The sequence below is a fragment of the Macrotis lagotis genome, chromosome 4 (assembly GCF_037893015.1).
Source record: "Macrotis lagotis isolate mMagLag1 chromosome 4, bilby.v1.9.chrom.fasta, whole genome shotgun sequence".
NCBI lineage: Eukaryota > Metazoa > Chordata > Mammalia > Peramelemorphia > Peramelidae > Macrotis > Macrotis lagotis.
In genome coordinates, this window is record NC_133661.1 from 203,220,644 (window position 1) to 203,248,280 (window position 27,637).

The 27,637-nt window shown below is 37.1% G+C and overlaps 1 protein-coding gene and 1 pseudogene across 1 annotated transcript in view; one reads left to right on the forward strand and one right to left on the reverse strand.

The window, feature by feature from the left end:
- The first annotated feature begins 12,475 nt into the window (after window positions 1–12,475).
- SNAP23 (synaptosome associated protein 23) overlaps window positions 12,476–27,637 on the forward strand; it is a 74,705-nt gene continuing 59,543 nt past the window's right edge. Inside the window, exon 1 of the mRNA XM_074235192.1 lies at window positions 12,476–12,584. The gene's annotated coding sequence lies outside the window, so the exon portion shown is untranslated. The remainder of the gene's footprint in view (window positions 12,585–27,637) is intronic.
- On the reverse strand, window positions 18,614–19,551 carry LOC141522086 (small ribosomal subunit protein uS2 pseudogene; annotated as a pseudogene).

Here is a 27,637-nt window from a genome sequence, read left to right on the forward strand (position 1 = left end):
AGCCTTGGAGTCAGGAGTACCTGGGTTCAAATCAGGCCTCAGACACTTAATAATTTACCTAGCCCTGTGGCCTTGGGCAAGCCATTTAACCCCATTGCCTTGCAAAAACTAACAAAACAAAACCTAAAAAAAAAAAAATGTACATTTCTTTGTCTTCTAGAGTATAGGATTTTTTTTTTAGGTTTTTGCAAGGCCCCCCAGAGAATATAGGATTCTAAACTCTTTGTTCATTTAAAGTAGCAGTTGGAATACTATAAGCAAATTAGAAGATCAAGGACTAGTCTACCTGTCAGATCTATGGAAAGGGGAACAGTTTATGACTAAGGAAGAGTTGGAGAACATCACCAAAAACCAATTAGATGATTTCAATTACATTAAATTAAAAAGTTTTTGCACAGATAAAACCAATGTAACCAAGATCAAAAGAAATGTAGTAAATTGGGAAACAATCTTTACAACTAATGATTCTGACAAAGGACTCATTTCTAAAATATACAGAGAACTGAGTCATATTTTTAAAACAAAAAGCCATTCCCCAATTGACATATGGTCAAAGGATATGCAAAGGCAATTTACAGATAAGGAGATCAAAGCAATCCATAGCCATATGAAAAAATGCTCTAAATCATTAATTATTAGAAAAATGCAAATTAAAGCTTCTCCAAGGTATCACCTCATACCTCTCAGATTGGCCAGTATGACCAGGAAGGATAATGATCATTGTTGGAAGGGATGTAGGAAATCTGGGACACTATTACACTGTTGGTAGAGCTGTGAACTCATCCAACCCTTCTGGAGAGCTATTTGGAACTATGCCCAAAGGGCAACAAAAATGTGCATACCCTTTGACCCAGCAATACCACCACTGGGTCTATACCCTGAAGAGATGATGAAAAAGGGTAAAAACATTACTTGTACAAAAATATTTATAGCAGCCCTGTTTGTGGTGGCAAAGAATTGGAAATCCAGTAAATGTCCTTCAATTGGGGAATGGCTTGGCAAACTGTGGTATATGTATGTCACGGAACACTATTGTTCTATTAGAAACCAGGAGGGATGGGATTTCAGGGAAACCTATAGGGATTTGCATGAACTGATGCTGAGTAAGATGAGCAGAACCAGAAAAACACCGTAAACCCTAACAGCAACATGGGAGTGATGTTCAACCTTGAAGGACTTGCTCATTCCATCAGTGCAACAATCGGGAACAATTTTGGGCTTTCTGCAAAGGAGAGTGCCATCTGTATCCAGATAAGGAGCTGTGGAGTTTGAACAAAGTGCAAGGACTATTCCCTTTAATTTAGAAAAAAAACCCAGATAGCTTATTGTCTGATCTTGATACCTCTTAGACTTATCTTCTCTTTAAGGATATGATTTCTCTCTCATCACACCCAATTTGGACCAAGGTACAACATGGAAACAAAGTAAAGACTGACAGAGTGCTTTCTGGGGGGGGGGGGGGGGGGAAGCAAGATGGGGGAAAAATGTAAAACTCAAACAATATCTTTAATAAAAATAAATATAAATTTAAAAAAAATAATAAAGTAGCAGTTGCTAAATGGTGTTTGATCTTGACTGCTGTATTTTGATGATTGAATTCTTCCTTTCTGGCTACTTTCTATATTTTTTTCCTTTGACCTATAAGATCTGGATTTTGACTATAATATTCCTAGTTTTCAATTTGGGGGTTTCTTTTAGGAGATTATCAATAGATCCTTTCCATTTCCATTTTGCCTTCTGGTTCTAAGAGATCTCTTGAATATTTCTTAAATTTTTTTCTTCTTTTTTTTTTTTGGTCATGGCAATAATGGTTCAATAATTCTTCGGGTTTTTTTCCTTCTCTGTTTTCCAAATCACTTGTTTTTGCTATGTGATATCTTAAATATTTCCTGTTGCCTCATGGAATCATTGGTTTCTATTTGATCCTTTTGAATTTTCAGGAAGTTTGTTCCTTGGGTAACAATTTGTATCTCTTGTGCTAAGCTATCAATTCTCTTTCTAATTTTTTCTTCCACAGTTCTAATTTCTTTTCCAATTTTTCCTCAAGTGTTCTCATTACATTTATTGTTGGGGTTTTTTGGCAATGGGGTTAAGTTTCTTACCCAAGGTCACACCTAGGTAATTATTAAGTGTCTGAAGCCAGATTTAAACTCAGATCCTCCTGACTCCAGGACTGGTACTCTATCCACTTCACCACCTAGCTGCACCCTTTTATTAAATTTATACAAAAAAAATAACTTTTCAAGTCATCCTCTTTTACATTTGTATCTAGATCATCCTTGCTACCTTAATGGCTTGTTGTCTTCTTTTTTGTTTGTTTGTCCACTCTTCTAGGGTACTTCATGACTAGATTTTAGGGCTAGGTTCTGTTTCATTTTTGGAAGGAATTCTGTGCTGGTTCTATTGCTCCTTTCTTGGGTTACCTACAGAATGCTATGTTATTCTAGGATCTCAAGAACAGACTCAGTATCTGAAATTTTTTAATTCTTCCAAAGTTGTCTGATCCAGGGCAAAGTCTGTGTCTGGCCCCCTGCTTTGAACTCTGTAAGTTTCTGACCTGGGTTTGTATCTGAGCAAGAGGATACTGCTTCTGAACTTTAACTCTATCAACCAGCTAGAAAATGCCGTTGACTCAGAGCAAAACTGTAGGTTGTCCTTTAGGACTAGGATTTCTACCATTGTTATTACTTTATAGGCTAGATTAGACCTTGAAAATGAGGCTCTCTTCTGGGTTGTTTCTGTTGTCTTCTAAAATTCTTTCTTTCTCCATATATAGCCCAGGGATTCCTTATCTGTTTAGAGTTTTTTTTCCTCAATCTACTCTGGTTTTTCAATCCAGGATTGACAAAGCTGTCAGTTCACATATATTTCCATTTCACAGATCTCCAGCATAGTTCTGGATTTGGGACTGCCTCTAGTGATGTACAGTTTCTTCTTAGCAGCTACAGCAGGGTCAATCTGTCCCTAATATACTTAGACTTCTCTGTCTCCTTAAAGTGAGCTGATTTTTTTCTGAATTACTCCAACAGGATTCGATCTGGTATATTTCTAGATTTGGCTGAAAGAGTATATGGGGGGCAGGTAGGTGGCATAGAGCACCAGCCCTGAAATCAGGAGGATCTGAGTTCAAATCCAACCTCAGACACATAAAATTTATTTAGCTGTGTGACCTTGGGCAAGTCACAACCCCATTGCCTTACAAAAACAAACAAAAAAGGGTATATGAGTGAGAACTCTTAGACTGATTCCTATCACTCTACCATCTTGGTTCCAATTCAATCCTTGATCTTGCCAAATAGTCTTTCAGTTCACTTTTTTTATTTTTTGGTTTTTTGCAAGGGAAATGGGGGTTAAGTGGCTTGCCCAAGGCCATACAGCTAGGTAATTATTAAGTGTGTGAGGCTAGATTTGAACTCAGGGACTCCTGACTCCATGCTAGTGCTCTGTCCACTGTGCCACCTAGCCACCTAGTCACCCCCTTTCAGTTCACTTCAAAGCCATTTTCCCTGAACTAGACATACTCTTCTCCTTTCTCCTTGACCCCTTGGTGAAATAATTTAACTCTATACCTCTTCTTTTTGTCAGTCTCTTGCCCTTAATCGTATCTTTGATTGTGCCCTTCTAAACCTTAGCTTTAGATTATTCCCACCATCTGCTGCCTTTGTTCCTACAGATGTGAAGCTGAATAAAATTGGAGAAAATCATCCTGACTGGAAAATTGGAGAAAACCATCCTGACTTGTTCTACCACAAATTTATGTTACATAAAATCAACTGAACTCTCATTGATATTAGGCAATCTTTCTACATCTACCTAATTAAATGACTCTTCCACCCAAAAGCTCTTCCAAACCTTTTCATCTCTACTCAAACCTCCGATGGCTCTACCTCACCCCACCCTCCCAGTTAAGAATCTTGCTTTACATTTTACTAAAAATATTAAGGCCATGTATCAAGAATTCCCTCTTCTCCCTTCCTCCTCATCTCATATCACTCATAACTTTTGCTATTGTCTCCTCTTTTAAGAAGTGGTCCTTCCTGACACAGCAAATTCCCCTACCTGCACAGGTGATCCCATTCAATTCCTTTATCTCCAGAAATTTCTGCCTCTCTGAAGCCTTTGACATTGTTGGGGCTTTTTTTTAGGTTTGTTTTTTTTTTGCAAGGCAAATGGAGTTAAGTGGCTTGCCCAAGGCCACACAGCTAGGTAATTATTAAGTGTCTGAGACTGGATTTGAACCCAGGTACTCCTGACTCCAGGGCCTTTATCCACTGTGCCACTTAGCCGCCCCTGTAGAGGGCTTCTTATACAATTTTACTATCAGAAGGTGAGATCTGAAAAACTAGTTGTCCTTCAAGCTGGATATAAGACATACTTCTTAGGAAGTGTGTCCAGGGGACATGCCAGTATGCATGACTCCTTCCAAACTCAGGATCTTTGTATTTCACCACAAGCACTAAGACCTTCAGAAAACATTGAATCTCCCCCCTCCAGGATGTCAGTACCACCTAGTGATATTTGCTATTAGAGGTCAACAGTTGGTATTACCTAGTAATACTTAGGTAGTCCTCAAGTTTCAGGTTTTTGTTTTTTTTTGGAGGGATGCCGTTCATGGTTTAAAACCTAATCAAGGGCCAGCTAGGTGGTGTAGTGGATAAAGCCGGCCCTGGAGTCAGGAGTACCTGGGTTCAAATCCAATCTCAGACACTTAATAATTACCTAGCTGTGTGGCCTTGGGTAAGCCATTTAAAACCCCATTTGCCTTGCAAAAACATTAAAAAAAAAAAAACCCTAATCAAATAAGTTAGTCATGTTCAATGAGATGTTTTCTTAGGTCAACAAATAGGTAGGCCAGGAATAATGCCTGCCTCCAATGGGGAATCATCAAACCTATCAAGGAAATATAATCAGTCTCAAGGAATGGCCTCATCCTTTAATCTCATTCAGTCTTATTCCTAGGCCCTGCTATAAAGAAAAGTATTTATTAAGTGCCTGTTGTATGTAAGGTACTGTGCTAGGGAATAAGACGTGAATCAAAAATATCCTTTTCAGCAAAGAATTTAAATTCAATGGGTATATATATCAAATAAATATAAATAAGCACAATAATTTGAGGTCAAAGGGATCAAGAAAGGGTTTCTCAATGAATCATTTTAGAGATTTGTTTTAATTTTAAATCAACTTTCATTTTCCTCCTGGTTATGATTCTGACTTACTGGACTTAAATTTACAAGGACCTAACTGTAATCTCTCCTTGGATCCTTCCTCAGCAACTAAGGCTTCCTCCCCACCCTAGAACATCCCTCCAGCATACTAGTTCATTTCTTCTAATAAAGAATTCCTCTTCTCTCTTTCATTTTGGAGAGGGGCCTAGGCCAAATTGACCTTCATTTCCCTACCAGCTGTGCTTCTTACTTTCCAGCCTTCAATACCTTGCCCAGGGAAAGTACTTTATTCTTCTTCACCTCTCCCACTTTCAGCTCCCTCTTGTATGTCGTTTTCCACATTTAGAATGTAAGCTCCTTGAAGGCAAGAACTGTTTTTCCTATTGTTTGAATTTATGTCCCCTTGATGGGGAGGTTTCAATTATTGAACCCGCTCTCCAAAATTCAAATCTACTCTGAGTGTCCTTCCTAGGTCCTTGCTAAAATCAGGAATTCTAACTATGACTGCTATCCCTGCCTCAGCCTTAGGCCCATCTGCTACCTCTGCTTTTGCCAAAGAACTTTTTGTCTTCTAGTCTTCTAGTTACACATTATTAGTGCTCACTGCCCCAGATCAGCTTGAAGCTATTTGTTGGATCCAGGTCTGAATAAAACTCTTGCCAATTGAGCCCATTGGAGTATAGTTTACTGAGAAAATGAATCTTAACCTTCCTAGGAACCCTAAATTACTCTCAATCTTCATGGAGACCCCAAACAGTACACAACCTCCAGGGAGACCCCAAACAACTCTCAAACCCCCATGAAAACTACAACACCCAGTTTTCCTATAGCACTCAGCCTATAAAAGTAACACTCTCCCAACTACCAAGTGCTAGTCTCAATCTGCTGTTCCTTTCTTCAATGAACAGCTTTACATTACATTTGTACTGCGGTTCTTGTTGTACCATAGACTTTCACTATCCCTGTCCTTTTACCTTTTTTTTAATGACTCCAAAGATTTTTTTTCCAATTACAAGAAAAGAAGAGCTGCCAACATTTATCCTTTTGAAAGCTTTTGAGTTTGCTTTTACCTTTTATGTGAGGATCAAGGTCTTAATTATTATCAGACCTGGGGTCTTCTTTGCCCAGAATAACAAGCAAGTTTATAACTTAATTATGTCTGTTCCTTCTAACTGTCCCTTAGTGGTATCAACTTCTGTTTGTTTTTTTTGTTTGTTTGTTTTAGTTTTTTCCCAAGGCAAATGAGGTTAAGTGGCTTGCCCAAGGCCACACAGCTAGGTAATTATTAACTGTCTGAGGTCGGATTTGAACTCAGGTGCTCTATCCACTGCACCACCTAACCGTTCTGTGGTATCAACTTCTGACATCCTGATTCACATCAAACAGGCTTAATTATTTATCTGAGATAATTTTTTCTCTCTCTTCTTCCTTAATATCCCTCTTTGCTAGAGTATCTCCTGACTCTCAACCCATTATGCCATCACAGTGCCCAATAAAATGCTTACTTGTTTGGAAAAAAATCCACATTTAGTGAATTCTTTCTCAGATTTTTCTATGCCAAACCACAACATTTCAGGGGTGTGAATTCCAACACCTAACTTTTTTGCTTTGACTTAATCAGAGATGAAATTCTGAGAGAATAGCACATTCTTCTAGTCTTCATTTTATTGTTTTATTTGTATGCAGTTGTATGTTGTTTCTTATGTTCTTTTAGATTTCCTCTGTTTTCTTTGAGTCTGCAAGATTTAGTACAGTATGGTGCCTAGCTTACAAAAGACACTAAATTTTTGTTGGGTGACTACCTGAATGGAGAAAAGACAGGAGCAAGAGACTGCAGCAATAGATTCATCAAGTCTTGGCAACTAAATGGCTATATGAGTGTGAAAGGAGAGAAAGAGATGAATCAATGTTAGTTCCCCTAATGGATTTAGAAAGAAGGGTTTGGTGGGAACAAATGAATGAAAAAACTGTTTACTAAGGCTTATGAGGTGCTAAGTAAATAACAGAGAATGGGGATACAAATTCAAAAGTGAGATGTTGAGCGAGATGAGCAGAACCAGAAAAACATTGTACACCCTAACAGCAACATGGGGTGATGATCAACCTTGATGGACTTGCTCATTCCATCTGTGCAACAATCAGGGACAATTTGGGGGTAGCTGCAATGGAGAATACCATCTGTATTCAGAGAAAGAACTGTGGAGTTTGAACAAAGACCAAGGACTATTTACCTTCAAATTAGAAAAAAAAAAACCTATTGTGTTATTATGTAATTTTACTATCTCAAACTTTATTTTTTCTTCCTTAAGGCTATGATTTCTCTGTCTTCACATTCAACTGAGATCAATGTATAACATGGAACCAATGTAAAGACTAACAGAATGCCTTCTGTGGGGGTTGGGGGGGAGGGAAACCAGAATGGGGGAAATTGTAAAACAAAATAAAAATCTTTCAAAAAAAATAAAAAGTATCTGACCAAAAAATCCGAAACCAAATTCAAAAGTGAAAAAGTTCTTTCCTCAATGAGTTTTACTTTCTAAAAGGAGAGGCTGATGCAGGGAATTATGGGCTTAGGAAATATTGTAATTAGAAACAAATTTTGCAATCTTTTTGCATTGTTCAAATTCTGTAATCTTATATATTGGATACTAATCCTTGTTAAAACACTTCCTCTTGACTTTTACTTTGACCTTTGACAGATCCTTTCACAGGTGGGTCAATTTAGATGCTAGATTACTCAGGAGTAGTCATCTATAACCAGTTCCTACAAAGACCTCAACCACTCTGACCAGTAATAATCTCTTCATTACAAGACTTCTGATCACTCCCCATAGGCAAATTCTCCAAAACTGGACTTGGATCACTCCTAAAATACTGCCTTTCCCACGGACCCCGAAGGGACATTTAGAAAGACTTTTTCTTCTGACTTCCTACTCCAAAATTGATCAGCAGCTGACCTTCTTGGTTAATCTGCAATACCTAAAACCCATGTGCCTTTAAAGATCTCTTAACTTTATCTATTTCTTTGTTTGTAATGACTTTTTTTAAAATCTTTATCTTCTACATGAACTTTTTTTATTTTAGGTGTTTTTTGTTTTTTGCAAGGCAATGGAGTTAAGTGGCTTGCTCAAGGCCACACAACAAGGTAATTAATTATTAAGTGTCTGAGGTCGAATTTGAACTCAAGCACTCCTGACTCCAGGGCCAGTGCTGTATCCACTACTCCACCTAGCTGCCCCTACATGAACTTTTTAAAGAAAGATTTTATTTATTTTAAATTTTACAATTTTTTCCCCCAATCTTGCTTCCCTTCCCCCACTCCCCACAGAAGGCAGTCTGTTAGTATTTACATTGGTTCCATGCTATACATTGATCAAAATTGAATGTGTTGAGAGAAAAATCATATCCTTAAAGGAAAAAATAAAATATGAGATACAAAATTACATAATACATAAGATAACATTTTTTAAATTAAAAGTAATAGTCTTTGGTTTTTGTTTAACCTCCACAATTCTTTCTTTGGATGATATTCTCCTAAAATTGTCTCTGATTGTTGCACTGATGAAATGAGCAAGTCCATTAAGACTGATCATCACCCCTCATGTTGCTGTTATAGGGGACAATGTTCTTCTAGTTCTGTACATCTTTCAGTATCAGTTCATGAAAATCCTTCCAGGCTTCTCTGAACCCCCATCCCTCCTAGTTTCTAATAGAACAATAGTGTTCCATAACATACATATATCACAATTTGTTCAGTCATTCCCCAATTGATGGACTCAATGATTCATTCAATTTCCAATTCTTTGTTACTGCAAACAGAGCTGCTCTTAATATTTTTGTATAAGTGATGCTTTTTTATTTTTTTAATTAGTCTTTACATTGTTTCCATGGTATACATTGATCTAAGTTGAATGTGATGAGAGAGAATTCACATCCTTAAGGAAGAAAAATAAGGCATAAAAGAGTAAAATTACATAATAAGATAAAGGATTTTTTTTTAAATGTAATGACTTAATAAACTTCTCTTTTGTTTCTTTTACACTTGCATTCCTAGGTTGATTTGTGAGTTCATCACAGGAATAATTGAACTCTCTCACATCATGATCAGGAAGGTGATATCATGACTTGTAAGGGAAGGAAAGAGGAGTTTGGTTTTAGATATGTTGATTTTTTTTTTTTTTTAGCTTTTTGCAAGGCAAACGGGGTTAAGTGGCTTGCCCAAGGCCACACAGCTAGGTGTCTGAGAGAGCTGATTTGAACCCAGGTACTCCTGACTCCAGGGCTGGTGCTTTATCTACTGTGCCACCTAGCCGCCCCTAGATATGCTGATTTTTAAGATATCTACTGAACTTCCAATTTGATATATTTGAAAGGCATTTGGAGATGTGAGATTGGAGCAGAAAGTTTAACTTTGAGAATTATCAGCATAAAAATGACGATTCAATCCATTGGAGCTGATGAGACCACCAAGTGAAACAGTATAGCAGGAGAAGAGAAGCAGGACTAGGACAGAATCCTGAGTGACACCTATGGTTAGAGACATGATTTGTTGGAGGATCTAGCAAAGGAAGAAAAAGATCAGTCAAATAGCTGAAGGAAAACCAGGAGAAAGTGGAATTCCAGAGAAAGACAGAGACAGAGAGAGAGAGAGAGAGAGAGAGAGAGAGAGAGAGAGAGAGAGAGAAACATCAAGGAGAAGAGTGCTCAACAGTACTAAGGGCTTCAGAGAAGTCAAGGAAATGGAGAATCAAGAAAAGTCCATTGGATCTGGCAACTTAGAAATCATTAGTAATGTTAGAGAGAACAGTTTAGTGAAATGTTGGAGGGCAGATTGGAAGAGATGAAGAGAATTAAAGGAAAGAAAGTAGAGGCATATATTGTAGATAGGGTTTTAAAGAATTTAGCTATAAAGGTCAGAAGAAAAAGAGGACCACTGGGATAGAAGGATCAAATGAGGGATCCCTCCCCCAAATTACATACAAAAACATTCATTTTTCAAAATTTTCAGTTCCAAATTCTCTTCCTCCTTTCCTATCCCTGCCCCCAATTGAAAAGGGAAGCAGTTTGGAATAGGTTTTATATATATATATATAGTCATGCAAAACATATTTCCATATTAATCATATTGTGAAAGAAAACAGACAAAAAACCCAAGGAAAATTAAAAAAGCTTAAAAAAAATTGCTTTGACTGCTTTCAGACTCTCTCACTTCTTTCTCTGGAAGTATATAGGTGTGCTCAGGAAAGAGTGGTGTGAGTGGGACTGCTTTCCACCTTTGATGTCTTCTTGAGCCATCTAATTCTCACTTGGGGATCCAAGAAGCTGAGCAGCCACACTCTGGTAAACCACTTCTGCATCAGGTTAAACCAAGTTGAAGGTAACCCAGGGAGTCTCAAACTCATTACTCCAAGCATGTGAAGTCTTCCACTAGTGTTTGTTCCAGTGGCCACGAAGTTAGCATTGTGGAGTGCTTAGAACTTGGTTAGACCTCTAAGAAGCCAAGGTCATCATCCACAGCATCTAGAGCCATCACCAGTTAACTCTGTCTTGCTATGGATCATGGTGACTTTGGAAGAGAGAGTGAGGCCCAAGACTTCATGCACCTCTGCCTCACTTAAATCCAGTTTATGTAGGAATCAAATGATGTCACCTATACACTTTACCATTCCTATTTGTGGCAATGGGCAAACAGTTGGTGTGGATACATGGGGAACTGTAGTCATAACTCTCCACACAGGCAACCCAGGCCACGAGTTGTTTCCCCACTGAAGGCAGCAATGGGATTCACCAGCTTCCTGGGTGACTGAGGAGTTTTTTTAAGTAATTTGCATTTTTTTTTCTAATTAATAGTGATTTGGAATATTTTTTGTATGAATATGCATACCTTTGTTTTCTTCATCTAAAAATAGCCTGTTTATATCTTTTGGCCATTCATCAATTGGGAAATGATCTTCATGATTTAAATTTGATTCAGTTCACTATATATTTGAAAAATGAGGTCTATTTCAGAGAAACTTGTAAAAATTCTTTCAGTTATGATTACTGTGTTTTCCCCTCCATCCTATTTTTCCATTTACTTCTTTCTCTCTCACTTTATCTCTCCTTAAAAATATTTTGCTTCTGACCACTGCCTCTTCCAATCCATTCTATCTTGTGTCAGCACACCCCTGCCCTCATCTCATCTTATCTCCTTTCTTCCTACTTCTTTGTAGGCTAAGACCGGATTTCTGTACCCAATTGAATATGTATGTTATTCCCCAAGTGAGGTTTTTTTTTTCCCCCTTCTTTGGAAAGAGAGAGACTTGATCATATTTAGGTAATTGGCAAAGAGCTAGTAGAGGGTGGCTAGGTAGCGTAGTGGATAAAGCACCGGCCTTGGAGTCAGGAGTACCTGGGTTCAAATCCAGTCTCAGACACTTAATAATAATCTAGCTATGTGGCCTTGGGCAAGTCACTTAACCCCATTTGCCTTGCAAAAAAAACCCTAAAAAATTAAAAAAAAAAGAGCTAGTAGAAATGAAGAGAATGAAAATGAATGTGAGAGAGAGAGAGAGAGAAGGAGAGAAGGGAATGATAGAGGGGGCAATCTATTGATAGGGCCACTTGAACAAATGGAGAGGTTAGAGTTGGTAAGCAGTAATGAGAGACTTGAGGCAGGGAGATAACTAGGAGGCAATAGTAAAGTAATCTATCAGGGTGGGGTGGAAAATTGTGCAAAATTACTTTGCATATTATATTAATTACATTAGATGTTATATATTATATAGTATCATATCATATTATATTGTACAATACATGCTGTATTTCATATTTAGGATCATAGAAGCATTGATTTACAGCTAGGATTCTTAGAGGTCATATCTAGTTCAAGTCCACTTCATTTTACAGTTTTGCGTACAAATTGCAACGTAATTTCCTTAAGGGCAGGTCTGAGTTTTATTTTCGAATCCTCAGGATATTGATCCCACTCCCCAATTAAAGACTTATTTGAATTGTTATCAAACCTGGATTTGTGTTGTTTTTTTAGGTCCAGTTTTACAAAACATTGGGGGGAGGGGAGAAAAGAACTACAGTAACATTGAAGAAAAAAACACCTTAACATGCAGCTGCTAACTCCTTTCAAAACAAGCCAAAACCAACTGGTCTACCAGCTGGGGTACCAGTTCTTTTTCTGGGTGACCAGGAGGTTTAAACCTCCCTCTCCTGTATCCTGATAGGCTGTAGCTCCAGGGGCGTGTTCTGATAGGAGGAGTCGTGCGTGGCGGAGTGCGCAGGCGCTTGCTGGGTCGCGGTGGTGGGTGGGAACTGTTGAGGGTTCTGAGTACGCATGCGTCGGAAGGACGCAGCCCTGGCTCTTATCTCGGGCCAGGTCCGGGTTGAGGAGCACTGGCCGGGGAGGAAGGGCGGCGGAGGTTTCTGGTGAGTTGTGGGGCCCCGGGCTCGGCTCCAGGGCTGCTGCTGGGCTGGGTTCTGGCCGAGGAGAAGCCTAGATGCGTGACTTGGGGAAAGATGGTGGAGAAGCAGAGAATGAGGGAAGAAAAATGAAGGGGAAAAGGAGCCGGCGCTGGGGGGGGGGGAGGGGAAAGGGGAGAAGGAAGGGGGGAGTGACGGAGAGGAGGTGTGTGTGGGGGGTCTGTCCATCGTCGTCCATCCATCCTCGTCTGTCCCTGGCCCACAGGGCCCAAGAGGAAGGAGAGCAGCTGGTTTAAGAATTCTTACTCTTTTCTCGGGGGTGTGTCCGTGTGTGTGTGTGTGTGTGTGTGATTGTGAATGTGTGTATCCATACACCTACAGCCTTAGTGCACATCCATCTTAAGTGTGTAACTCTACACATATAGTCTTCTAAGAATACACTCATGTGCACTAGTGAACCCCTATCTTAAGTGGGGGATCTTAAGAGACCTGGTCTTGAACCACTCTGGTTCACTTTAGGAGAGAGTGGGATGAAACTCCAAAATACCCCTAGACCACCTAGAGGTTTGATGCTGGCACACCAGAGAAAGAGAATTGGGAGATAACTTTCCAAGTTGAGGAATGGGGGAGATGATGGAAAACCTCCCCAACAGGATGAAGGGGGGATTATCTAAACTTTCCCTTCCCTCTTCTTGCTGCTTGCACCCCCCCCCCCCCCGCCACTTTATTTTATTTTGTTTTATTTTTTCTCCCCCCCTACTTTAATCACTATAGTTTTAAATTAGAAAGGGAAGAATGATTCATAGTGAAAGTTGAAAGAAAACACAGCTTGGTCCATGCAGAAGTAGTCATTTTCCTTCTGCTTGTCATTCCATCAAGTTTTAATTAATGACTGGGGGGAGGGGAAGGTAGTTACTGAACTGTGGCTCACTTCAATCCACGTGATGTACTCGCCTTGTGCTTAGAAACAAGGTATAACAAGTATTAACAGAGACACCATTCTTTATAGTTTTCATCTTCCTGAAAGCTGGTCTTTAGAATCTATGGTGAGGTCCAACCAGTATAATGCAGTTACTGTCAAACTAGGAGTAAAAATATGATGTGCCATCCTGGTTCATCCTAGAAAATGCCTGATGAATTTTAAATCTGGTATCATTATCCAGTATTGCAAATGTTTTATGCTGTTATTTATTATTTTAAATGTTCTCTAGCCTTGCCACTACCCAGGCCAAATTTTTGCCTAGGGTATAAAGTTAATATGAAATAGACTTCATCATTAAGTACTTATCAAAGCATATATGTTATAATCCTTATTTACATAAAGTCAATAATATTAGAACAAATACAGCTTACCCTTTTCCAACCCTTGGTAACATAAAGTGGTCATATAAATTTCTACCCTGTAGTTTATGTATTTATCAGCCCTTTAACGAATTTGTGGCATGTGTTCACTTACTGGTACATTTGATTGTCATTGTTGTTAGTGTACTTTTGGATTCTAATTAACTTTTGTTATTCTACTACCCTGATAATATTGTACCACTGGTCTACTTCTTCCTCCTTGACCCTGGTGTGCAGTTTTACATAAACATTTGTGGGACTTTCCTTTTTTTTTTGTAGATAACTACTATTGCAGCATATTAGTGTTTTTGTTTCTTTTCTTGCAGTTACTTTAAGAACAGTTACACCTCTCCTATTCAGAGGATAGATGAGAACCAGGAATTAAAAAAAAGAGCTGGGAAGTCAAAATGATGTGACAAAATCCATGTACTCAAATTTACTTCCTTTATCATTCATGTCTTTCAGAGGAAAGACTGAATAATTACAACAAAAAATAGATATTCTGTTTGATAGTTTTAATGTATTGCTATTTGGTTTCCCAGTTTGTAGCAAATTAGAGGAAGTAAGGTGGATTTCACTCCCAGATGCAGGCATTGGAAGGGAGACTACCGAAGCAAACAAGATAAAGCATGTAATAGTATATAGGACCACTTAGTGTATGCTCAAATGGCCCTATAAACCTCAGTGGCACTGATGATGTCACTAGGCAGAAGAACAAAGAAGCCTTTTTAGCATATGTTAGCTCCTGAACTGAACCTTTAAGGAAGAAAGTTCTGAAAGGTAGAGGTGAAGAATGTATTTAAACTAGGCATGGAAAAATGATCTAGGTAAATGTGTGGAAGGAGGACATGGCAAGTTGAGAGGTCTATAATGTTAACTCATTTTCTTAGTTTTATTCTTCATCTGTTTGTAGCATTTGGTAATTTTGGACCATCTCTTTTTTTTCCCCTTAATACTCTCATTTCTGGGACTTTATAATTAGAAAACTTCCTGACACTGCTCTTTCTTGTCTCTTTTTCTAGAAGTCTGACTGACCATTCTTTCTTGGTCATCTCTGATGACCATGGTCTGCCCTCTGTATATGGGTGTACTCCAGGACTTGCTACTAGACTTCCTTTTTTTCTTTTTTTTGTACTCTTTCTCTTTGTGATCTCATCAGCTCCAACAGTTTCAATCACATGACTTCTAAATGTATTTACTCTTTGCCTTGAGCACTAATCCCTCATCTCTCACAAATTGCTGGACATCTCTACCTCAAAAGGTTGAAGTTCATTATCTATTCTTCCTCCCTCATCCCCAACCTACCCCAACATCCTAATTTAATTCTTTTGAAAGCAGTACTACCCTTCTAGTCATTTGGGTTAGCAACATAATTTTTACTTCTCCCTATCCAGCCATATTTTACCAGTTCCACATTTCTACAATGCCCTCTCCTTTACACTCTTATAGTCACCACCCTAATTCAGGCCCTCATCTTTGTTGCACTGATTCCCTAAAAGTTCCTATTTCCAAACTTTCCCTATCCAATCTATTTTGCCCACAGCTGCCAAATCTAAAGTTCACTTCAAATTTTGTTACCCTCTTCCTAAAGATGATTTATTGGTTCTCTATAAACTCCTCTGGTAGTTAAAGACTTTTTTACTCTTTCTTCAACTGTTCTAGACAGATTTCACATGATTTCCCCTCATGCAATCTACTTTAGAGCCAAAGTAGCCTACTTATTCCTCCTGACATTCTGTCTCATTGGCACAAGTTGTGCTCCATGCCTAGATTGTTCTCCCATTTTATCTGTTGCTTGGAGCCCCTGGATCCTCCCTGAAGTCTCAATTCAAGGATTTCATTCTGAAGGAAATCTTTTCTGATATTCACTTTCCATCCCTCTCCTCAAAATAAAAAATATTTTATATTTGCTTTGTTTATATTTAATATTTTTTAATAACGTACATATTTTTCTATCTAGTAGAATGTCAACTCCTTGACTGTGAGTTTTGTTTTCATATCTCTAGGACCTGGCATATAGAAGGTGCTTAATAAATGCTTGTTCCAGTTGATTGACAGAAAGCACTTCTTTATAGTTTGGACAATGTTATGTGATTTAACAACTCTTTGATTCCTAGTCTATGCTAATAATTTAGGGTTTTGCTTCATTTTATTTTGATATTGATTTCTTTATGATGTCTTTCAAAGATATTCTTGGAGATAATATTTTGTTAAGTGCATCAGAAATTACAATACTTTATTAAGTAGAACTTAAATTTTCTCCCTAGGCAACTGTAAAAAGAATAAAAATTATTTACTTAAAAGGTAGAGCATATGTGCAAATTTGTAATAAGCTTTAGATTTTTTTTTTTTAAGGCAATGGGGTTAAGTGGCTTGCCCAAGGCCACACGGCTAGGTAATTATGAAGTGTCTGAGGTCGGGTTTGAACCCAGGTATTCCTGACTCCAAGGCTGGTGCTCTATTCACTGTGCCACCTAGCCGCCCCGTAATAAGCTTTAGAAAGAAGAAAAGAGTGTGTTTGCTTTACTCATTGCTTAAAAACCTAGCAAAATCTGTTTTCTCTCTTTCTTTGTTTTGGTAAATAAATATTTTCTTCAGAAATAAAATTAAAAATTTTTTTTTGGTCATTATAGTAATGTGACCTTGGTCAAGGTTTTTTTTGAAACTTGGTTTCCTTATCTGTGAAATACTGTAAATATTTTTTTCATCTACTTCTTAGGTTTATTGTGAGGAAAATGCATTATAAAAGACAAAATATCAGCTATAAGTGATCATATATGTTTCTTATATTACTGACAGTTAATAGTTCTGAGGTCAGTCCCAGTTTTTCTCAGTGAAAAATTTATTTATATAAGACTATTGACTCATTCTGCATTAGTAGTGAATTTTGAGAAGAATTGAGTAGAAAACAACTCTTTTGTGTTGAGTTGATAATAGTTAAATCAACTAATTTTGAAAACTGGAAGTACATTCTTATATGCGGAAGCATGCTTTTATTAGTCACTGGCCAGCTTTCCTTCTTTGAGTAATAGTTTTTGCTTTTTAGGGGGTTCTTTTTTTTTTTTTTTGGTATGAGATGGAGAAAAGGTACTCTATGGCTGAGGGGAAACGTTTATCACCTTTTCCATTAACTTTCAGAAAGCCTTTTGCTTTCTTACTCTGAAGATTCAATTCAAGTTGCACTGCTGTTACTGAACAATTAGGACAGAAATTCCTGGTCTTTTAAAAATTGAACTAGATAATTTTAATTTGGATTAATTTTTTTTGATATAAGTTAATCATACCGACTTTACTGAATAGATTTTGTTTTAAGAATTTTTTGTTCTGTTAGATTAGAAATTGTTTTATATGGAAGAAAATTTATCATCTAATAAACCTCAAAATAAAAGATATCATACCCCAAACAGTACTTTCTAATCCAAGGCCATCACAATTTTTAGTCTTCTTAGACAACTTTTATAATATATTACTGAATATTGAAATAGTCACTTTGTGACTTCCCTCTGCTGTACCTCCTTTTTGTCATATTAAAAAGACTTTGAGAGTGGTTTTGGTTAAAGTATTTTTTTTACTATTTTTTTTTAGGTTTTTTTGCAAGGCAAATGGGGTTAAATGACTTGCCCAAGACTACACAGCTAGGTAATTATTAAATGTCTGAGGCCAGAATTGAGCTCAGGTACTCCTGACTCCAGGGCTGGTGCTCTATTCACTGCACCACCTAGCCGCCCCCTAAAGTATTTCTTACTGTGGACAGTCTGGCAGTGAATTTCTCTAAATTTGGCCAGGCTGGTCCTTAGATGATACATTCAGTCTTTTCATGAGATCCACAGTTGAAGCTTTCAGATTATTTCTGTTTTTCTCACTTTTTAATCTTTCTTCCTTTGTGGAGCAGGTAGTTTTGATATAGTGGGAAGAGCCCTGGATTTGGAGTCAGAGGACCAGGGTTCATATTCTTGCAATTCTACTTCCAGTATGATCTTACACATTAATTCCTTTTCCTGACCTTAGTTTCTTCAACTTTAATATAAAAATAGGATTGGACTTGATGGACTCAGAGATCTCTTCCAGTTTAAAATCTATGATTCTATGCCTTGGTACCTCATTAGATAGTGGAGATGGGAGAGGAAGGGATCCAAGATAATGCCCCATTTACTGAATATAGATGGTCTGAGGGATTGTTGTAAGACTGCCAGAAATAGAAGGATCTTGAGGGCAAAGATAAACTTAGGTCTGAATGTGTTTAGTTTAAGGTATTAAAGTACCTTGGGTTCCTTGGGGGTCTTTCTTATGTGAGAGAATGAGATTGCTCTAAAGGAAAAAAGTAGGAAAATGTAGACTGACATTGAGACATAGGGCACATTTGAGTGAGGCTGGTGACTTAGCATCCTCTCACTCCTATCCAATTCATGTGCTTGTCATGGCATCACCTCCCTCATTCTTTGAGAATGAAGACAAAAGTGACCATCTTTTGAATCCAGGCATTTTCACTGATCATCCCCCCCATTTCTAGAATTCTCTCCCATTTCTGCCTCTTGGATTTCCTTCACATCTCAGCTAAAATTCCACCTTCAACCAGAATCTTATCCCCCTTAACACTGGTGCCTTCCCTTTGATATTAATCTCACGTATCCCGTAGATATGTTATCTTTGGTTATTTTCACGTCTTCTCCTCCATTAGACTGTGAATTCTTTTTTTTGTTAAGAAACCAATGTTTATTTTCCATCAGCATTTTTCCAACACTATTAGAGCATCTGGGTAAAACTTAGGACCACTCTGTGTTAGTTCCTACCCATTCAGTGGTCTGAGCAGTAGGAGCTGCAGACCAGTCCTCAGTAGCTGGCTGAGCACTCCAGTCTTCAGTAGGGAACTGCTGAATGGGCACAGATGGCACCTGGACGCCCTCAGACCAATCAGCCACCTCTGGCTGAGCAGCAGTGAATTCTGGGGCAGGTGCAGTCCATTCACCTTGAAATTCCTCCTTTGTCACTGCCTTCTCGGCTGCGGCCTGCTGTTCCTTTTCAATCTCCTCTGGATCTCTGTAGAAGTAAAGATCAGGCATGACCTCCCATGGGTGCTCACGGGAGATGGTACCATGCATCTGCAGGACTTCTTGGGCCAGCATCCACCACATGAGACCCACTGAGTGAGCTCCCTTGTTGTTACATGGAATGGCAATTTCCTCACAGCAAAGTGGGGAGTCTGTGTTGCACAGTGCAGTGGTTGGAAGGTTAACATATGATGCTTCAATCAAAGTCTGATGATCTGCACAAGGATCAGTGACCACCAAGAGGCGAGGCTTCCTGAAAGCTGCCTGGATCTGGTTAGTGAAGGTGCCCGGGGTGAAGCGTCCAGCAATGGTGTGGTGCCAGTGGCAGCAGAAAATTTCAGAACAGCTCTCTGGCCGGTGTTTCTGGATGAGATGACACTAACATCAGCTGGATTTTCAATGGCAACAATGGCACGGGCTGCCAGCAGAAGCTTTTCCCAAGTTCTCTTCAAATTAATGATATAGATGCCGTCACTCTTCCTTTTGTAGATATACTGTTCCATCTGGGTGTCCAAATTGGTGCCACCCAAATGGGTGCCTGCAGCAAGGAATTTGAGGACATCCTCCTCCTTCATCTGCAAGGCATCCAGGGCTCCGGATATCGTGAAAGTTTCCCTTGAAAGTTACGACGAAACCGTGAACAACACTGTATGGACCTCTCTTCTGGGCAGCGTGGAAAGGGAGACTGTGAATTCTTTGAGAGCAAGGACTCTTTATTTTTATTTTTTGGTATTCCCACCATTTATCACAGTGCCTGGTACATAGAAGGTTGCTTTAATAAATTAATGTTAAAGTTCTTAGTGATACTTACTTGATTTAGAGGTTAAGTAGAACAGTCAGTGAAGGAGAGGGGAAGAGAAGGAAATCACTACCTCACAGTAAAATTTAAAATTAACTGATGCGATGATGATATTAAGCCTAGGAGTATTGTCAACACTTACTTTGTAGGGTCCCAAACTGCATCAGCCAGAAGCTTATGTCAGGTACTGGGCTAAATGGCAGATACAGTATTGCCCCCTTTCCCATCCTTTATATCCAAAAATTAAAAAAAGAAAAAAGTAGCAATAAGGGAAAAAAAGAATTCAGTGAAACTGCAATTCGTTGAAAAAAATCTGACATTATATACATTTTTCCACATCTGTGACTTCTCCATCTTTGCAAAAGAGTGGGGGAAGTTGTCTTCTCATATCTCGTCTTTCGGGTCCAGACTTGTTCTTCATAATTTTGTGACATTAATTTTTTTTTAGATTTTTTTTTTTGCAAGGCAAACAGGGTTAAGTGGCTTGCCCAAGGCCACACAGCTAGGTAATTATTAGGTGTTCCAGACTGGATTTGAACTCAGGTACTCCTGACTCCAGGGCCAGTGCTCTATCCATTGTGCCACCTAGCCGCCCGTGACATTAATTTTTGGTTGTTTTTAAATGCTTCTTTATATCTAGGATGTTGTTTTCCTGGCTCTGCTTAACTTCACTTTTTTTTTTTTTTTTTTTTTTTTTTAGTTTTTTGCAAGGCAAATGGAGTTAAGTGGCTTGCCCAAGGCCACACAGCTAGGTAATTATTAAGTGTCTGAGACCGGATTTGAACCCAGGTACTCCTGACTCCAGGGCCAGTGCTCTATCCACTTTGCCACCTAGCTGCCCCTTAACTTCACTTTTCATCAATTCATCTATATCCTTGTCTGTGCTTTTTCTTTTTTTCATTTTCTTTTTTGTTCTTACAACATAGTAATTGTTGCATTTGTCTACCATAGTTTATCTGTTGATCCTAGTTCTTAACTATTACTAAAAATAAAAATATGATGCTATGAACATTTTGTTGCATGTGGGACCTTTCATTTTGTCAGTGATCTCCTTGGGAGATACATATATACATATATATATGCGTATATATATGTATATATATATATACACACACACATATGACTAGCAGTGGAATTTTTAGGTCAAAGGGTACAGATTTTTAAACTATATAATTCCAGATTACTTTCTGGAATGATTGTGCTAATCGACTGTTGTCTTTCCACAACCTTCAATATTGACTGCTTTTGTTTTTTTTCTTCTTTTCCAATTTGCTGGAAATTTACACACTTCTTTAAAAACTAATTCTAAAATTGCCAAAGTAAAAAGACCAGTAATTTCTTAACCACTATAACTGCTAAATTTGACATTTAACATTTGCTGTCAACTTTATTAACATTTAGGAGAATAAAATTTGAATATGTTGTCAATTAGCTAATTTTTATATAAATTATATAAATATATATTTTATATAAAATTATAATGGTTTTTCTGTTTGTCCCTTTTCCCATGACTCTCCATTATTCTTTCCCTCTAAACTGTTAACTCCTTGAACATAAGAATAATTATATTTTCCTCAAAATTTATATATGTTCTAGCACTTGTCACATCTTCATCGTATCCATTTTTTATTATATTTGCCAAATTACTAGATGAGAAATTAAATAGATGGACAGGCATTAAGGTATAGTACAAAAGCATTGGTCTTAAACTTAAGGTTCAAATACTACTTCTGGTGTTTACTGCTTTTGTGATTTTCAGCAAGTTACCATCCCTGGACATCAATGTCTTTATTTGTAAAATGAGAGTTAGGTGTACAAGATGACCTCAGAGGTTCCTTTTAATTCTAAATTTATGATTCTGTTTTTGATCTGCATTTTTTATCATTAGAGTTTGGAGTACTCCACCCCCCCCCCCCCCCAGTCAACAGGCATTTATTAAGTACCTGGAATAGGCCAAATACAGGGAATTCAAACACAAAGAAGTTGTTGAATGATTTATGGATACCCATGAAATACTGGAAAAAAATCAGAAAAATCTGAAGTCCTCTAGTGTATAATGTGTATATATATATATTCTATAGAGGGCTTATAGAGAAAGAAATAGATAAGAATTACATAATGAGAAAACTGGCCAGTTTATAATTTGCACTATTAAATAAAAATTTTCACTGATTTACACTAATGAGATCATGCCTATCTAAATTTCATTGAATATTAATGATTTGGAGCCCTTTCAATAATGGTTACCATTTGTTTCTGTTGACCATTTATCTATTGGGGAATCACAGAATTACAGAATTTGAGAGTCAGATGGCATCTCAGTAGCTTATTTTGATCTAACTCATAATTTAAAAGGAATCCCTATTATTACATACTCAACAGATAGTTGTCTATTCTTGTTTGAAAAACCTCCTCTATAAAAGGAAACCACTACTTTTCATCACAACTAGTTGTATTTCTGGACATCTCCAATAATTGAGATTTTTTTTTTTTTCTGAAATCAGAACCTAAGTTTACTTTTTTTTGTATCCTCTATTTTCTGAAGTTACAGAATTTTCAGGTCCTTTGATTGCAAATTCAGCACTTAATCACAATGCTGAGCTCCTGAGGTTGGTGCCACTGTTCCTGTGAGGTAGTATCCCAGTGTCCCTTTGGATTCCTTCCTGCTGTCTCCAATTTCTCCTCTCCAGATATTAGAGTAGGATAATGTTAAAGTTTATGACTTCATCCTTCTCTACTGTGACTTCTTTTCTTTTTTTTTTGAAAGGCAATGGGGTTAAGTGACTTGCCCTAGGTCACACAATTGTTAATTATTAAGTGTGTGAACTCATATTTGAACTCACGTCCTCCTGACTCCAGGCCCCGTGCTCTATCCACTATGCCACTTAGCTGCCCCCTACTGTACTAAGCAGAATATTATTTGATTTTTTTTTAAATCATTCTTTTCATAGTTTAGCTAATTTTTTTCTGTCCTTTTCTTAATATATTGCAATAGAGGTTATTGGACCTGATTAATCTTGTCATCTTCCCAGAAGTCTTTTTTTTTTTTTTTAGTTTTTTTTTTTTGCAAGGCAAATGGGGTTAAGCAGCTTGCCCAACACTGCACAGCTAGGTGGTTATTAAGTGTCTGAGGCTGGATTTGAACTCAGGTAACTCCTGACTTCAGGGCCAGTGCTCTATTCGCTGTTCCACCTAGTCACCCCTCAGAAGTCATTTTTATTACCTTATAATCTCACTGCCTATATTTAAATTGAATATTTTCAAGTGCTAACATTAAAATCTATTTAAGATTTAATATTAAAATCTGTTTAATACCCAGAAGAGAGAGTAATGGTGACTGGTATTGTTAGAGGGAGAATTCTAGAAGATATAGATGAACTTTGAAGGATTTATTAGAATTTGATTTGGAAGTTGAATGAAATTAAATGCCCTTTGTGTGAGGTGATTATACTATTATTTTGTTTGGAATGGACATATGTTTTGAGTTTTTTCAGAGATATCCTTAAATCTAGCAGTATATATTACAAGATGACACGTCCATGGTGCAATGTATAGCTGTGAGACTGAGTTTATTTTTTTGTGAAAAGGTACTTGGATCACATGTTATTTGTTATAATATAGCATAAATGAGTTAAATCTCAGCCATTTATCCAGAATGTGGAATAACTGAAAAGAGGCTACATGACATAGGGGAAGGACTATTACTGGGAATCAGCAGGCCATTGTGTGTTTTTCAGTGCTCACTGTGTTTATCCCTTGGGATACTGATATATTGACAATCCCTGCTTTCAGAGATTCAACACTTTAGTTGTGAGGTTAAAGTGGTAAGTTGTTATGACAGTTTGACATAGCATTATAGTAATGCCTTCGTCAATGAAAACTAAGTTTCAGTGACATGTTTTGTTTGATTTGTTTCCATAGCAGTCATAGAATTGTTTAGGATATGTCTTATCCTGCTTTGCCTTGATTGTGTATTTTCTCCTTTCTGTCTGTCCTTTGAAGTAGGTGGCTGACAGATTTTATAGGTTCACCTGTTTAATGGAGGAAACTATGCAACTTGGAACAATGGTTAAAGCTTTTGACCTGAAGTCAGACCTGGGTTTGAATTCAGTCTCATATACTTTCTATTGTGGAGCCCTTGGAAAGTCACCTTACCTTTCTGTGTGTCATTGTTAAAATGGGTCTGCATATGTTACTGGGTATTTGAGGGTCAAATGAGATCTCATATGTAAAGCACTTGGAAAACCTTAAAGTGTTGAATAAGTCTTCATCAGCATCGTCATCAAAGATAAGGACTAATAATTATTGAGTGAGGACTAGCCTATTGGCACTTGCTCTTGATGTGATTAGCTAAAAAGTCCAAGAAGTGATGGAATTTGCATTGGTAGTAAAGAATGTAAAATAAATAATTTTTGAAATAATTTTTTGAATTTTATTGAAAAATATTTGAAAACAATTCTACTTTTGGAATTAAAGTTTTTACATTCTATTCTATGGTAGGAAAGGGCATGATTATGGATGTATTTTATTTTCACTACTTTTCCATGGCCAAGATTGATTATTATAAAATTAGGGAATGTAATACTCTTATATTACTAGGAAATTAATAATATAAATTTTGGATATAATAACAATTTAAAACCATATGGAATGGTTCAGGGTTTTTAGACATGCTGGTGAGCTTGTTTTTAAAATTAATACTTTCATTGTGACCTAATTTAGAATCCTTTTATAGCCAGATGTTAATAATCACTAAAACAACTTTTTAAAAATTGGTATTTTCACATCTCTTATTCATTATAATAATTATCATTTTTAACTTTTTCCCCAATTGCATGTAAAGCTAATTTTCAACATTCATTTTTTTGTAAGATTTGGAGTTCCACATTTTATTTTCTTCTCTCTCTCTTCCCTCTCCCCTCCCTTGGATATCAAGTAATCTGATATAGGTTATACATATACACTTTTGTTAAAACATATTTCCATATTAGTCATTTTTTGATAGAAGAATCAGAACAAAAGGGAAAAAACCATGAGAAGAAAAAATAGACAATAAATTTTAAAAAAGCAAAAATAGTTTATCTTTTCTTGTTATGAACTCAGAATATTTCTTTGCCATTTAAAAATGTAGAATTGCTATCATTACACAATTCCATTTTCATTGCTACAAACCAATGTTTTGGATTGACAAAAATTACTAAATAATGCTCATTTAAATATAGGTACTTAATTTAGATATTCAGTGCTTGACTCATAACATTTTTATTTTCAACTTGATTTCATGCTGTAATAGAAAATAGATTTGTATTCTGAAATGTCCCTCTGAGTAAGAAAAGCTACAAAATTATTATTCTTTCTATTCCTACTTGTTCTCTCTCTTTCAATTAATATACCTCATTCTTTACCTGCTCATGTTGCATGTTATTACTTATTTGCCTCTTGAACATATTACTTTTAGTGGTCAGAAATGTCATCCCTTTACCTTGGAAACAATGTAAAGACTGGCAGATTGTCTTCTGTAGGGGGTGGGGGGAAGGAAGTAAGATTAGGGGAAACATTTTAAAACTCAAAATAAATAAAATCTTTTAAAAAAATAAATGTCATCCCCTATTACTTGTCTATGTGTAATAAATTATACTTCCTAAAATAAGGGGGAAGAGGGAAAGGAACAAGCATTTAAGCATCCATTATGTGCCTGGTACTGTGTTAAGTACTTTACAGATATTTGATTCTCACAGCAACCCTGGGCTTTTATATCCTTATTTTACATTTGAGGAAGCTGAGATAGATATCCTAAGTGACTTTTTCAGATTTAGGCTCAGATATGTCTTCCTGACTGAAAGCTAATTGCTTGAGCACGCTTCAGTGTTGAACTTAGGTTTGTTATTTGTAGTTATGCCAGCTAATTCCCTCTGAAAAATTCTAGTATGTGATTTTTAAAAAAAAAACCAAATTATTTTACTTAAAAATTTTTCATTTTAAATTCCAAATTCTCTCTTCCCTCCCTCACCCTTTGAAAAGGCAAGAAGTATTGGCATCATATTTTATTTTTATTTATTTATATTTTTTCCGAGGCAATGGGGTTAAGTGGCTTGCCCAAGGCCACACAGCTGGGTAATTATTAAGTGTCTGAGGCCGGACTTGAACTCAGGTATTCCTGACTCCAAGGCCAGGGCTCTATCCACTGCGCCACCTAGCCGCCCCTGGCATCATATTTTGGTTGCTAACTTTGGTTCCTGATTTTACAGAACTGACAGTTTTTGAGGAAGAACTGTGAAACACTTGTGTGAAAACTGTTGCTCGGGCCTTTGTGTGATCACAAAAGTTTTTTGCTTTACTCTTTTTTGGTGTGAGAACTTCTGGCAAGAGAGTGTTCACAGTATCAGCTTTAGAACTACAAAGGAACTGTCTAGTCTACTAGTGTCAAACTCTAAAAAGAGAAAGGGTCCAGTTAACCCCAGGCCCTTGGCAGGCACATATTGAATTGATGTTTGATTGTATTATCATTTAGGTCCCATGCCAACACTGTTTGTTATCTCTGATGTAGTTCAATCCAGTTTTATAATTAAGGTACCAGAAGAGATTAAGTGATATATTAAATGTCATTCAGGCAGTCGGAGGCAAAATAGGGATTCAGAATCAAGAACTCTTGACTCCAAATCCATCAGCCTTTCCATTGTACAACATTTGAGAAGTGACTATTTTTTTTTTTTTTTTTGCAAGGCAGTGGGGTTAAGTGGCTTGTCCAAGGCCACACAGATAGGTCAGTATTGTTTGAGGCCAGATTTGAACTCAGGTACTCCTGACTCCAGTGTCAGTGCTCTATCCACTGCTCCACCTAGCCAACCAAGAAGTGACTGTTAAAACAAGATGCAATTAAAAAAAAAAGAAATGTGACTGTTCTAGAATTTTATTCTTGGTTTTGTTTAGTTTTGTATTTTATGAACCAAAAAAATCAGGAAGAAGTCTATATAATATTTATTTCCAATTTTTTTTTTTATTGAACACCTCATCAGTAAAACAAGAAGTGATGAATAAAGGTTAGCTGCAATTTTAATTTCTTTCTTTCTGGGAGCTTTCCTTCACATATAATTTAGAGGGGGAGGGGAACAATGAGGTAAACATCAGAAAGAGAAGTTCTAAAGTAGATATGATTGAGGCATTTTATGAATGGGCTTTTAAATCAAGAACTCTTAGGATATAAAACAGTTTTTAAGGCAAAAAAAGACCTAGCTTCCTTCAGTGCTATATGGCATAGCTGTCATCTGACAATCAGTCTGGCTAACCTGGCAAGCAAGTATCCCACCAGGTTGGTTACAAAATGATTAATTTTTCAGTCATATCAACTCCCCAAGACTGTCTACTCAGTTGTGGAGAGACTGAGAACATATATCTATTGAAGAGAATACTCATACTGAGAAAAGCACCAATTCCTAATATATATATATATATTTTTTTTTTTTCTAGGTTTTTGCAAGGCAAACGGGGTTAAGTGGCTTGCCCAAGGCTACACAGCTAGGTAATTATTAAGTGTCTGAGAACAGATTTGAATCCAGGCACTCCTGACTCCAGAGCCGGTGCTTTATCCACTATGCCACCTAGCCACCCCAATCCCTAATATATTAAAGTAATGGGTAAGGCACAGAGTAGGTAATTAGATTTTAAGTTCAATTAATATTTAACTATCCCTATATTTTTTTAATTGATATTTTATTCTATTTTTCCAGTTACATGCTTTGGTAGTTTTTCATCCATCTGTAAATTTATAAATTATACATTTTTCTACCACCCTCTCCCCCTCTCCTTGGTGGCAAGCAGTCTGGTAAAGTTGTACATATATATTTCTGTTTAATTTATTTATTTATTAGCCA